This window comes from Hyperolius riggenbachi, chromosome 6 (genome assembly GCF_040937935.1).
Source record: "Hyperolius riggenbachi isolate aHypRig1 chromosome 6, aHypRig1.pri, whole genome shotgun sequence".
Lineage (NCBI taxonomy): Eukaryota > Metazoa > Chordata > Amphibia > Anura > Hyperoliidae > Hyperolius > Hyperolius riggenbachi.
The window spans coordinates 63,422,842-63,438,420 of record NC_090651.1 but is presented as its reverse complement, the minus strand read 5'-3'; the positions used below and the strand labels follow the sequence as shown (position 1 = coordinate 63,438,420).

General features: G+C 45.1%; 1 long non-coding RNA gene across 1 annotated transcript; it reads right to left on the bottom strand.

Annotated features, from left to right (window-relative positions):
- Positions 1-581: 581 nt before the first annotated feature.
- LOC137522442 (uncharacterized) lies at positions 582-2,365 on the bottom strand. The gene is made up of 3 exons (XR_011022297.1): positions 2,201-2,365; positions 908-1,045; positions 582-735 (listed from the first exon to the last, which is right to left on the bottom strand). It is a non-coding gene; the product is annotated as an uncharacterized lncRNA (long non-coding RNA).
- Between the last annotated feature and the right edge of the window lie 13,214 nt (positions 2,366-15,579).

Sequence of the window (15,579 nt, the reverse complement as noted above, 5' to 3'; positions counted from 1 at the left end):
CATTAAGTTACATTAGTTATGTTAATTAGAATAAATAGGTAATATAATCTCTTACCCACCCTGTTTTAAAAAAACAGTCAAATGTTTGTGATTCATGGGGACAGCCATCTTTGTCATGGGGGCAGCCATCTTTTTGGTTGAAAGGAGGTGACAGGGAGCAGGAGACACAGTTCCAACTGTCCTGTGTCCTGATCACCCCTCCCAGCTGCACACCCTAGGCTTCAAATGTCAAATTCAAAATGTTAAAAAAAAAAATAAATTGCACCAAAACAGCAGAACGAGAACAACAACATCAGAAATCCCATCATGCTTTGCCCGGATTCAGGGGCAAAATGCCCGGGCAGTTTTCTTCTGTACAGCTAAAAATGAGGCTTGTATAAGAGAAACAAAGTTCTGATGCTGTGAAACACCAGGCCTGTGAACCTTGCTGCATTGTGGAAAATAGCTGTTTACAGCTGTTTCCAACTGCCAAAAAACCATGCAGCAGCTACATCACCTGCCAGCAGTAAAAATCTTCAACCAAAAAAAACAAAAAAAACAACAACAAAAAAACCCCTCAGTCCACCCTACCCCCTGTCCCCTTCAATTGGCGGACCTCCTCCTCCACATTCGCCATATGCTGGCGCATCTCCAGCATCTGCTGCTTTAGTATGCGGATTTCCCGCTCATGCCTCCTCTTCGTCTTCGTCAGCCTCCTCACCTGGCCCCTCAGCCTCGTATATGTTGATAGAGGAACTGTAGAAAAAAATGTGCAAAATAGGTAAACCCAGCAATCCATCAACTTGTACATATTTCAATCTCATTGATCATCCCTAAAATTAAGAACCTGTAATGTAATACATATAACATAGCATTTACTTGCTTTTCCATAGTATGCAATGTTAATCATACAGTAAGAGAATTTTACCATAAAGCGGTGTACTGGCTCGACTAAGATAAGCCCTCTGGCTATGATGGCTGGGGCCAGGTGAGGAGGCCCTTGACGAAGAAGGAGGCCTGGGTGCAGAGGATCCCCGGGGCCGGGCAGTGCGGGCACCACTTGCAGCTGTAGTAAGGAGTAATGAATAATACAATTTAATCAAAATATATGATAAAATGGATACAAAGTAATAACTTTATTGTTTGAACTACAATTACTTTTATTTCTATTTTCAAGTGAACTTTGATAAGGACCTTACTCTAAACACAGAACAAAAAATCATATTCTTATTCCTTTAATGTATTTATTATACATGAAAGAATATGACTCTTCAATACAGTAAAATAAAACTAGGATAGGCTTTAAAGTGATCCTTTGCGGCTATTGCGGCCTCCGGGACGTAATAGTAGCATAGGGGGCGATATTTTTGCTGGGAACACGAAGAATCACTCGCGTTCCCAATGCCTGTCGGTTCCTGACAGCGAAACCGGAAGTGGTCGCCGTGGGGTCCAGGAGGATCTGAGCGAGGCGGCGAGGGCACCGATCGACTGCAGGGGGCTCAGGGAAGCCACAGTTGAGTCAAAATCTTTTTCCTTTTTTTTACAGGCTTAAGGATCACTTTAAAGAGAGCACTTGGAACGCAGACTGGGGCAATGGTTCATCTTGTAGTAGGAATACGACCCTGGGCACACAGTCAAGATATCAATGGTGTGGCTCCGAGACAACTCTGTGTATGTCCTTGAGTGGCCCAGCAAGAGCTTAGGCTTCAATACGATTGAATAGCTCTGGAGAGATCTTTAAAAAAAATTGCTGTGCAACAAAGCCGGACCATCCACAAGGCAAACCTAGCCACTTGCCTAGGGCCTGGAGAGGATATAGGGTCCAGATGGACGACAGCACCTATCAAATTTTTCTAAAAAAAAAAAAAAGTTAATTGATCATCAGTGGTTATCAAAAACCAATGTTAAGCCTAGGGGCCCATTTTTTTTAATAACTTTATTTGCATGAATGCAGTATAATCAGTACATATTGCACAAATATCATCACTATGCCCACACAGGAGCACAAAATAATATGTTTTAACCCATTTTGGAATAAGCCCCTAACAAAACAAAATGTGGGAAAAGTGCTGCACTGTGAATACCTTACGGATATATACTTTAACTGTACATACTGCACAACTCTATAGTATTCAGCCCATGGAATTATTTTTTAGGATAAATACATACAGCATATAAAACCCAAAATAGACATACATAAACTAATAGTTTGCTGACTTACATCCAATTTGAGCAACCACCCGCCTGAGCAGGTCCTGGTCCCTCCTCTTTAGGTCGCTCCAGAGCATTTGGACCTGCTTGGTGGTGAGGTCCCGCCGGTACTCGGCCCTCAGGATCCCCTGCACCCTTCTCACCACGTCCCTTTTCTCCCTCGGGGTGGTGAGGTCATACCGGCCTCTTGTAAATTCCTGGAAAAGAAATATTACAGTATTAATGACCACTGTATTATACCTTCATTAATTAAGAATCTTCTTACTTACAGCATAATGTAAAAGATTATAATATTATTCATAATGACAGTTTTCAAAAATTGTGGAAAGCAACCAACTATGACTTCGGGCAGATACTAGGGATCAACGATGACTAGTGCCACCTATAACTGCTGACATTGCTAGCCATAATAACTACATCATTTCATTTCATGTGTGATTGGACTGACAGAGAAGATCCTGTGACAGCAAGCATCAAATATATAATTGAATGGATTCCATGAACTGGCCGCGGCGTCTATAGACTTTGTGCCAGTTCATAGCCATGGGCGTCCGCACAAAATTTTCCAGGGGGGGGGGGGTGCAAAAAGGCAGGGAAGAAGTGGTGCGCCGCAAATTTTAGAGAAGATGTGTGCGCCGAAAAACCTGAGGGTTATGTTGTGCGGTGCACGTACGCTCCGCCCCCAAAAATGGGTGCGGCCATGGACCAGAATGTGGGTGTGGCCATGGGTGGCGACAAATTTTCGTTTACTTAGCAATGTGGGACATTAGATTAGGACAGTGGTGGCGAAACTTTTGGAGGCCGAGTGCCCAAACTGCAACCCAAAAGTCAATTTATCTATCGCAAAGTGGCAACAGCAATTTAAAACTTCATACAAACGTTTTAACTCATACATGAACATTATTGAAAATCCAAGTTGAAAATAAACTGTGAAGATAAACAATTTCTTTCATCCTACTCCTGAAAAATGTATTCGTTTTTTAGAACCTCACAGTTTTATTTTCCGTTTTAAAAAGCAAAAATGTAGGTTTAATGCTATTGTCTCATAGGATAATGATTCAGCTTTTCCCAGAGGCCCCCAACAAGACAAATTTAGCAATCATCATGAGGCCCCCAAGAAATCAACAGGCTCCCAACAAGACACATTCAGCAATCTTGAGGCCCCCAACAAGACAAATTCAGCAATCATGATGCCCCCAACAAGACAAATTCAGCAATCATGAGGCCCCCAACAAATCATGAGGCCCCCAACAAGACATTCAGCAATCTTGAGGCCCCCAAAAAATCATGAGGCCTTCAACAAGACGAATTCAGCAATCATGAGGCCCCCAACAAGACAAATTCAGCAGTCATGAGGCACATAAATAGACAGGATTTCACATAAATAGGCAGAATGCCCCCTTAATATGGTAGACACCTCTCACCTGGATTCTCAATTCTCCTCTACTGGCTGTTGTGCCTGGCAATACTGTTTTTGCTTGGATTGGGGATGACGTGCGGGCTGAAAGGCCTTGCGTGATGCTGTGGCCAGGCTGGCTGGCGGTGATGCTGTGACCTGGCTGGCGGTGATGCTGGGCTGTGCTTGGCTGGTTGAAGTAAATGCTGTCCCCTAGTTTAGATAGCGCCAGGAACCCCCAGGTTAGGAAGTGACAAGGACCCCCCCAGTAAAGTAGTGACAGGGACCCCCAGTAAGGTAGTGACAGGAGACCACCAGGTTATGAAGTGACAGGAGACCCCCAGGTTAGGAAGTGACAGGGGACCCCCAGGTTAGGCAGTGAGTGACAGGGACCCCTTTAGGCAGTGAGTGACAGGGAGCCCCTTTAGGCAGTGAGCGACAGGTGCCCCCTCCCTCTCTCTAGCCGCCGCTCTTCCCCCCTCACCTTGCAGCAACTTCAGACCTCGATCAGCGGCGACCCGACCAGTAAGTGCGGGCGCCGGACGCACCCGCTCTATATGCGGAAGTGATGTCACTTCCGCATATCAGTGCGGTGTGCTAGGTCCTAGCGCCGCCTGATCGAGGTCTGACGCGGCGGCCAGGAGGGGGTGAGCGGCGGCTACAGGGGGGTGAGCGGCCCAAATTGCGTTTACTTTCTGCTGAAATGTGGCCCAAATTGCGTTCATTTTTTGAAGAAATGTGGGCCAAATAGCGTTTATTTTCGACTGAAATGTGGCCCAAATTGCGTTTATTTTCTGCTGAAATGCAGCACAAAGTGCGTTCATTTTCTGCTGAAATGTGGCCCAAAGTGCGTTTGTTTTCTGCTAAAATGTGGCCTAAATTGCGTTTGTTTTCTGCTAAAATTTGGCCTAAATTGCGTTTGTGTTCTGCTAAAATGTCTATATTTGCTGCTTTGGGGTTATGGTTACGCTCCGCCCATACAATGTCATGACCATGCCCATTTTTTGGCGGGGCGCACTATGCGCGCCGCACACGCCCCCCCCCAGGCCCGTTTTCCGGCGCGCTGCGACCCCCTCCCCAGCCGTCCACAGCCCACCCCCCACCTTCACTTGTCCCAGGTTGGACCCAGAAAAAACGGGTCACTGTAGTGAATATGTCTCACTCTACTATTAACAACAGTACTGCTACAAAATGCAAAGTTACAGAGATAAACTAAAAACAATTCTCTACTACAACACCTATGATATCCTTTTACATGGGACATATAAAGATTAGAGAAATGCAGTCAGAAACAGTAGCCAAAAACTATACATTCTGTTAATAGATTGCTTACCTCAATTAGCATAACTTTCATCCTGAGGGGAATCTTAGGAGGCATGTTGATGGCAGACAGTGCTGTGTGCGATGGCAGTGCTGATGCGTGTGATGCGTCCTCTCCACGCGTTTGCCGGTGCCTGCTCTGGCCAACTTCCTGTCTCTACGCATCAGCCAATCAAAACTTCCGCTTGTGACGTACGCGTGTACGTACGCGTACGGAGGCAAAGTACGCATGCGCGTGCGCAGTGCTTGCAGAGGTGAATACGGAAGGCTTTACGCTTGCCGACTACACCATACGCATCGTTGGCAATCCAGTACACACATGCGCGGTACAATCACGGGTAACGCGTAAAGAAAATCCGCATGCGAGCATAATGTTACGCATACGGCTACGATAGCTACGCGGAGATGCGAAGTTAGATGGGACACTTACGGTATCCTTACGCGTAACTTCGTAAGTTTACGCGTAATTACAGTGATGTACCGTAAAAAATTTCCTACGTCGTAACCGTAATTGCGTAATGCGTAATAGCGTAAAATTACGCGGAATGATCCGTAAGCGTAGATTTTTCCATTACGACCAGCACTGAGCTCCGCTGCCTGGCATCTCACCACTGATCCTCCACTCGCATTACGGCACCGAACACTACCCTGAGCGTGTGTATCGTCCCCATGTCAGCATCGGACCTCTGGGAGCAAGAACCGGGCACTACAGAGGACGCTGGAACAGCACCAGAAGAGGCCTGGTGTCTTCCACCCGGGCCTTCCCGCCATACCCCAGCATCGCACCGGTCGTCTCCCTATCCAGCCGCCATGTCGCAGAGAGGTACCAAACGGGACAAAGACAGACCTGACAAAGGTGGGCCACAGGTCGATACCCCATCCACCCCGGCCCTGCTCAAACAAAACACTCGCTCAAAACTTGCTCAGAATGAGGAGCCGGCGGAGGTGGGGGCGGAGGAAACCGAAACAGCCCTGAGCACAGTGGACCTACTCACCGCTATCCAGACCTGCCAGAGCACCCTCACTATGAAATTCGACCATCTGGACTCCAAGTTTAGCCTCCTCCGAGAGGATCTTTCGGCAATCAGGGCGCGCACGTCGGAGCTGGAAAGACGCACCTCTAACACGGAGGACCTCGTGCAAACGCATGAGGCCGCCATTCCCCGCATGGATAAACGCCTCACCGCTCTGGAGAACCGAGCGGTGGACGCGGAAAACCGCAACAGGCGCAACAACTTGCGATTGCTGGGCCTCCCGGAGGGAGCCGAAGGTAAGAACGTTCCTTCATTTATTGAAATGCTCCTTAAAAGACTTCTCCCGGACGACATCTTCTCTGCCCATTTTGTTGTGGAGAGGGCCCATAGAATACCAGCGAAGCAGGGTCCCCCGGGCCTCCCCCCACGCCCAGTGATTTTTAAACTTTTAAATTTCCAAGATAGAGATGCTATCCTCGATGCTGCCAGACGTGTGGGGGAACTTAAATTTGAAAATACCAAGGTCATGTTGTTCCCCGATTACACCATAGAGACGGAAAAACGACGGCAGTCATTTGTCCCTGTAAAGGCCAAGCTCCGCGCTCGCAACTTAAAATACGCAATGCTATTCCCTGCTAAACTTCGGGTAGAAGACGGAGAGACGATTAGAATCTTTGAAAAACCGGAGGATGTTTCCAAATGGCTGGATACCCTCCCGAAGATATGACCAGCTTATACCCTGACCAGGGCGGCCATTCTCATAGATCGGCCTTGATACAACATTGCTCCTTCTTTTTCTGGTATATTATCCTCACTTTATTATTGCTATGAAAAAATTCTACTGGGTGAATATTATGTCAGACACACTGCTACAATTCCTGCTATTAACATATTGCCAGAAATGGCTGAAGCTTGAAATTTGATAAGTGCATCATAAAGCAGCAATTCTGAACAAGGCAGCAGTTCCATGTCATGCCATCAGATGCCACTGTTGCACCATGAAAGTAACTGTCAGCTATTCTTGACAATAGGAACTGCTCTCTGCAAAGCAATGACTCAGATATTTATATTTTTCCTTAAATCAAGTCACTGGTACATCAGTTCTACAGCAAGTATTAGACAGCTAACAGATTGTCGATTACATATGCTAATTCTTTAATGCTATTATTTCTGCATATGCACACTAATACGAAGCTGGAATGTTACTGGTGGGAGGTACGATGGTCTTCAACAGGATATGATGTAGCCTATGTATCTTATTTCTTGACCCCAACCCAATGATTTATAATACCCACGCTAACGAAAAGAAGGAATCCTTCCCCCTATATTATAATGTAAGGCCTGATCCATGGGGAAAATACATAGCACTGAAGCTAAAGACAACTTTACCTAGCCTTCTAAGTTGCTCCTTAGTGCCAAGATCTGCCCCCTTAAAATTTCAACTCGTATAGGGTTGCACTTTTCGGTGCCCCCAGACACAATGGAGTTGCCAGGCAGCGGCCCTCCCTTTCGCCCTCCTCCTGCTCCCCCTTTTAACAGCTTGGTACCACCCGTATAGCTACATCGTAGCTTCTATGAAGTTGCCCTGCCCTCGACGGATAGTTGAGGTGGGATTGTGTTTAGGGAATAAAGCTATTCCAGTTGGGATAACAAGGTATAGCGGGGAGGGTTTGGAAGGGCTAGTGTTAAGGGAATGATAGGCCTGTGTTCCTTAGGGCCTACCACTGTTAATGTTTTAAATGTTGTCTGTTTTTCTGTTCTTTTTGACATGACCATGATGTATAGCTGGCTTGGCTTGAGTGTATACCCAATACTTCATGAAATGCAAACTTCAGAGGGTAAATATGCAATAATTACTGTCGATGTGTATACTGGGGCATTAGCCCAAACATTTCCGTATACCAGGTTACAATGACGAAATTACTCTTATGGAACGTCAGGGGTCTCAACTCCAAAGTTAAGAGATCCCTGGTGTTCAACTACCTTAAGAGTCATAACCCCCACATCTGCATTCTAACAGAGACCCATTTGTGTGGCAGCAGAATTTTGGCACTTAAAAAGCCGTGGGTTGGGCATTATTACAATGCAACATGCTCCACTTTCTCCAGAGGGGTAGCGATCCTCATACATAAAACAGTCCCTTTCCAGTTACTGCATCTACACATAGACGATCTAGGCAGGTATATAATACTCCACGCCAGTATATATGCTGAGGAGGTCGTGTTGGTGGGTCTATACAACCCCCCCCCCCCCTGCAAATTTGACACTGCTCAATGATATTATGAGTAAAGTGACCAAATTTCCAACATCTAAGATTCTATTGTGTGGCGACTTTAATATGGTCCTCTCCCCCTCTGTGGATAGAATGACCCCCAACCCTAAAGACAACCTGTTATTACACAACTGGGCGCAATCTTATAACCTTCTAGATATCTGGCGGCTACACAACCCACAACAGCCCGGATACACATGCCACTCAGCGTCCTATCAGACACTATCAAGAATTGATCTGTTATTAGCATCCCCTTCTATGGCTGCACAGATGGGTCATACTAAATTACTGCCCAGAGGTATCTCTGATCACGCCCCACTGGAGACCACTTTGATGATAACTACACGTACACCTAAGCCTATTTGGAGACTGTCTCCGGGGTGGATCAATCACGATTTTGTGACATTGGGTATCAAAAAACCTCTGGAGGAATATTGGCGGTTCAATGATCTCTCTGCCGCCCCCTCAGTGGTATGGGATGCCTATAAAGCAGTTACCAGGGGTAGCTACATTAAAATAATAGTTGAAGCCAGATTCTAAGACAGAGTAATTTTATACAATGCAGAACAAGCTGCTGAGGCAGCTGAGAAAGAGTTCCTCACTTCTAAATCTAAAAGCAAATACGACACCTGGCAGACGGCACTGTCCCATTTATCAGATAGACAGCTAACGGCCGCCTCAAGGGCTGAATTAACACGTCATATATGAGCAGGGGGATAGGACGGGTAGACTTCTTGCCTACTTGATAGGGGAAGAGAAACAAACATATCACATTGGAGCTATCAAAAACTCTGACGGTGACATACTGACAGCAGCAGGAGACATCAATGATGAATTCCTGCGCTACTATCGAACCCTGTATACCTCTGACACTAATTACACCAAATCACAGCTGGAGAACTTTCTGGGGGGACTTCACTTCACGGTGCTGGCTGCCGAGGATAGGGAATTCCTGGAGGCGGACATCACTGGAGAAGAAATCCGCGGAGTTATCAAAGATCTACCAAATGCCAAGGCACCTGGTGCTGACGGCTTGCCAGCAGAATTCTACAAAAAATATAGTAAGGATTTAGTCCCATACCTGCAGAAGACATTTAAGTATGCTCTTGACAATAATAGCTTACCAAACTCCATGTGTGAGGCCCTGATTACTGTTCTCCCCAAAAAGGGAAAAGATCTTACTTTATGCAAATCTTATAGGCCTATCTCTTTATTAAACCAAGATTATAAAATATTGGCCAAAATCCTGTCCCTCCGGCTGAATGCACTAATTACCAAGCTCATCCACCCTGATCAATCGGGTTTTATCCCAGGGAAGGGGACAGATATTAATCTGAGGAGGCTCATGACGAACCTTGATATTAACCATAATCAAATGGGCGATCGTGTGGTGGTTTCGCTCGATGCGGAAAAGGCCTTCGACGTGGTGGACTGGAATTTTCTCTGGGAAACATTACTCCGCTTTGGGCTGGGTAGCAAATTTGTTGGCTGGCTTAGGACCCTGTACACCACGCCGAGGGCCCGAGTACGCACGGGTCTCTCCATCTCAGCCCCTTTTTCTTTATATAGGGGTACGCGCCAAGGGTGTCCGCTTTCGCCCACCCTGTTTGCTATGGCAGTGGAACCCCTTGCCATGCTTCTACGATCCAACACGGCGGTTAGGGGCCTCACATACGGAGATAAAGAAGAGAAGCTTTCTCTTTACGCGGACGACCTCCTTCTATACCTGTCTGACTCTGGTCCCTCACTGGTGAGCGCCCTTGAAACTATCAAGGAGTATGGTAAATTTTCAGGTTTCAGGGTGAACTGGGACAAATCAACCATCCTGCCATTAGATGGACAGCTATTGATCTCTCCCGCCCCCACTCCTCTGCAATGGGTCACAGAGTTCACGTATCTGGGAATAAGGGTCACTAAGAACAGTAAAGACTATTATACACTTAATTTAGACCCAATTCTATCTAAACTTAACCAAAAATGCAAAGCATGGCAGACTCTCCCATTGTCTCTGCTGGGCCGCGCTAATGCAATTAAAATGAATATGCTTCCGAAATTTTTATATTACTTCCGGAACAGCCCAGTATACATACCTACTAAATACTTCCAGAGTATAAATAAAGTGATTACCTCCTTACTGTGGTATCCCAAAAATCCACGTATAGCATTATCCACTTTACAACGGGATCAAAACAGCGGAGGTATCGGATTACCCGATTTTGAGCACTATTACTGGGCCTCAGTCGCTGTCACCATTCGGTGGTGGTTTGAACAATCACCAAATAATCCGGCTACTGCTCTTGAGGCAGAGATAATGGGATCCTTCCTAGCTCTCTCCAGCCTGCCCTTTAGGGGAAGTAAGCACATTCCCCGGGCAACACATAACATGCTAGTGACTGTAAAAATCTGGGAAAAAATTAATAAAACATTACAACACCCAGGGCAGGTCTCTCCGCATACCCCGCTGTGGATGAACCTTGCCCTGCCTGAATTTCTGACTATACCAGACCCCAAAATCTGGGCAGACCATGGGATTTACAAATTAAAGGACATAACGAGCAACCATCAAATTAAAACCTTCAATACTCTGCAACAGGACAATAACTTACACCGTAATATGCACTTTAGATACATACAACTACACCATGCGTTTAGAGCCCAATTCCTGAAGGGTAATGGAGAGCTGCTGGTACAGTCCCATACCACTGAGGGGGAAATAATTAAGAGAGATCTTGAACATGTTATCTCTGCAATATATAAAACTTTCCCCTTAAGGGGGCAAGCAAAAATGGATAAATTATTTTTAGCATGGCAGGCAGATATCCCAGAATTAACTCTTGAAACATGGAATACCATCCTGGGGTACTTTGTTACAGTAGGGGTTGCGGCACAAGATCGCCTCATTGCGCTGAAATTTCTCCATAGAAGCTACCTTTCACCTGCCAAATTGCTTAAAATTGATCCCGCATCGTCGGGTAGGTGCGGCAGATGTCAGCAACCGTGGGCAGACTTTTTCCATATAGTTTGGCTATGCCCACGAATTTGTTCCTACTGGTCCCAGATTAATTTGGAACTTCAAAAGGTATTTGGAACAGCTTTTGAGCTAAGTCCTGAACAAACCTTGCTGGGATCTCTGCCTGACAGCACATTGTCTACTTATAAAATGCAAACATACAGGTCTCTTATAGCCTACGCTAGAAAGATCATTATCCTACGATGGAAGCAACCTCAACCTCCTAGCAAAAAAGACTGGACCTCTTATGTCCACAAGGAACTGGCTATTATTAAACCTGTATACCTCAAGAGAAAATGTCCTAAGAAATTTAAAAAAGTATGGTCCTGCTGGGTATCACACTATAAGCTCAAATTTGACGATTAGTTGCCAAGCATTGATAGAGGTCTCTACCGAGAGTTTATGCGGGGATACACCCGAGCCAATACTACCTTTTCTTATGTCTGGGTTATTTTTATGCCAAGGATGACAGTAATGTTGTGTTTTGATTCTGAAATATATGGGCCTGCGAGCCTATCCACCAGCGAAACTAGTCATGTCAAAAGTTACTAAATGTTTTGACGCTGCCATGGTTCGGCAAGCGCCACTGTTCTGTTTGTATGGTAAAAATATCAATAAAAATTATACTTTTAAAAAAAAAAAAACCATCGACAGACAAACATGAAACAGAGGACGCGAACGCTTGCTTAATGGTTACCTCACCGAGCCTCCAGCAAGCGGTCGTAGCAGATAAGACAGACACATGAAAACAGGGACAAGCGAGAGATAGGATCCACAGCACTAGCGAAAAGTGGCTAGCGCGATCCAGGTACAGAGTAGCAGAACAGAAGGATCCCCAGCGCTAGCGAAAAGTAGCTAGCGCGATCCCAGGAGACAGAACAGAAGGATCCCCAGCGCTAGCAAAAAGTAGCTAGTGCGATCCCAGGAGACAGAACAGAAGAGATAGCTGGTAGCAACCGCTGCACCAGCTATACTCCAAGAACAGAGATCAGAACCATTTCCTGTCAACCACCATAGGGACAGGACAATGGCAACAGGCAAGACAAGACAGAACAGGCAATACAGATAATACAATCCTAACTGCACTAGGGAAATCTGCCTAGCGCAGATTCAGGAATTACTCTAAGCTGATGTTCAAACAGAGAGCAAGGCTGACACCCCACCAGGCGAATCATTTAAAAATGGCGCCTGGCGGCTATGTTAATTAATGGCGCTGCATGTAAAGTATAGGCTTAACGCTATTTTTCGTTAACGCGGTTAAACAATGGCGCACGGCGGAAAAACGTACAGTGGTTTACTGAAAATGGCGCCTGTAAGTAATAGCGCACGTTATTTTCGTTAAAGGTTAATTACTTTAATACTTTTCAGCGCTAAAACGGATTATTTTCCTCCAGAACCTTCTGCCTACTAACCTTAATTTTCGTTTGAACGTTCTGCCGCCTCTTAATTCTTTAACGTTATTTAACGTTAATTTCTCCGCCTTTTAACGCTATTTTCCTTTGTGCGTTAAGACTTCAAGTTATTTATTTTTTAACGATATTTTTTTAACGTTATTTAACGTTAACATATCGATACTTTAACGCAATTTCACTTTAAGCAAAAAGTTTTCCTTATGCATTTCTTAACGCTATTTCCCTTTCCACTTATTTCTTAACGATAGTTATATTTTTACATTTACTCTCCGTGCCTATCATTCGTTTGTTTATAGTTATTTTTCGTTAATTATTTATTTATTTAATTTTTTTATATCTCTAATATTCTCCTTTATTTATCTTGTATTTTTACTACTTAACTTTATTATATCCAAACGCCCCCCACTCACTCTTCTATTTTTAGCTAACCTACCATTGCCTTAAAGGCCCACTGCATTTAGTCTTTAGCTATAATCTTCTCTTAAAGGGCCACTGTATCATTATTTTCTCCAAATTATTTTCACTTAACTTTTAATTCTAATTGTCCCTAATGCTGCTATTAAGAGTTTGCAGTGGCTGTGACCGGTGTCCAATATGCAAACTACAAATTAAGAAGCTACCATTGTCCATAATTCTTTTTTTCTCAACACTTATTAATTTTTCATCTGCCTATAACCATGAACATTAATTATATTTACATACTACTCATGTACAGTTTTTGAACTCAAAAATTATATGGCAGTGTAACGATGGTTGTCAACACACACAGATACTCAGATAATTATTTATCTGCAGTATCATCAACAATGCTGAAGAATACCCGAATATTCATGATCTGCAGAATCACCAATAATACCATTAATTCGAACCTCTTTACACTTTAATTCAGTGTATGTTTATATACTAATTAGTCAATTAGTCAACCTTTTTGATGTACAGGTGGTCCTGATGGAGTAATGCCTATCTCCAAGGAGAGGAGGTAGTATTACTCTTGCAGGCCAAGATCCTCAGTTGCATGAGTAAACAGACTATACTGCAGCCAGGAGCCCCTTATAGGACAAGGCCACTGGCTGTACTGTGAGGAGACTCTCTGTTAGTAGTGGTCCCATCAGTTATTGGAAACTAGGAATAAATGATATCACAGGTAGAGTTGGGCCGAACGGTTCGCCTGCGAACGGTTCCACGCGAACTTCCTTGGTTCGCTTTCTCGTCCCGCAGGCGAACCTTTGCGGAATTTCGGTTCGCCCCATAATGCACCATGGAGTGTCCACTTTGACCCTCTACATCACAGTCAGCAGGCCCAGTGTAGCCAATTAGGCTACACTAGCCCCTGGAGCCACTCCCCCCCCTAAGAAAAGGCAGGCAGCGGCCATTACGCTCACTCGTGTGCCTGCGTTAGTGAGAGTAGGGCGAGCTGCTGCAGACTGTCTCTCATAGGGAAAGATTAGTTACGCTTAGTTTGTTCCTGGCTGCATACCTGTTCTGTGAACCCGCCACTGCATACCTGTTCTGTTCAGTGAACCCGCCACTGTTCAAAACATTTCCCACACTCAGCACATGAATACGGCTTCTCACCAGTGGGAGATCTCTCATGCCTGATAAGGTTTCCTTTCTCTCCAAAACATTTCCCACACTCACCACATGAATACGGCTTCTCACCTGTGGGAGATCTCTCATGTCTGATAAGGTTTCCTTTCTCTACAAAACATTTCCCACACTCAGCACATGAATACGGCTTCTCACCTGTGGGTTATCTCTCATGTCTGATAATGTTTCCTTTCTCTCCAAAACATTTACCACACTCACCACATGAATACGGCTTCTCACCAGTGGGAGATCTCTCATGCCTGATAAGGTTTACTTTCTCTCCAAAACATTTCCCACAATCAGCACATGAATACGGCTTCTCACCAGTGGCAGATCTCTCATGTCTGATAAGGTTTCCTTTCTCTCCAAAACATTTCCCACACTCAGCACATGAATACGTCTTCTCACCTGTGGGAGATCTCTCATGTCTGATAAGATGTGATTTACATAAAAAACATTTCCCACATGTGTAACAGGAATGAGACCCTCCAGCAGGTGGAGAGCTGTGCTGGGTATGGGGCCCTTCAGGGTTAGACAGGTGAGTGGAGTCTGGGAGAATATTTGGGGTAACCAGGATATCTGCAGGAGACTCTTGTCCAATGACATCATCATCCGTTGTACAGTCTGTGGATACAGAGAGACGAGTCTCTGAGAGGTTCCTGATGCCGGGACTCCACCCTGTTTTGCTCTCTGTAACAGTTTCCTCTTCTTTATTTGTCCTCATCATGTCACCCTCCTCCACAGACTGCTGATCACTCCTCACATACATCTCTTCACAGAACAGGTATGCAGTGGCGGGTTCAATGAACAGAACAGGTATGCAGTGGCGGGTTCAATGAACAGCACAGGTATGCAGTGGTGGGTTAAACTGTTCTGTTCAGTGATACCGCCACTGCATACCTGTTCTGTTCAGTGAACCCGCCACTGCATACCTGTTCTGTTCATTGAACCATATGGGCTGTAAAGCCACCAAAACCTGCACTCTCTCCATGTTGCGCGCACTAGTCCAGCACGTCCGTCACTACACAAACAGCTGTTTGCGGTGCGTTACACGGTGAGTTTGGTGTGTCGGTGTGAAGCAGTACCTTAATTACACTACCTGATTGATGTATACACATGCAAGATGTTTTGAAGCACTTTAGGCCTGTCATTTAGCATTCTATGTGATTTCTGCCCTTAAAACGCTGCTTTGCGTCAAATCCAGTTTTTTTCCAGGGACTTTTGGCATGTATCCCACTCCGCCATGCCCACCTCCAGGTGTTAGACCCCTTGAAACATCTTTTCCATCAGTTTTGTGGCCAGCATCATTTTTTTTTTTATGTTCGCATCCCCATTGAAGTCTATTGCGGTTCGACAACTTTTCCGCGAACCAAAACTTTGCCAAGCCGGTTCGATAACCGAAAATCGGAGTTTCGGCC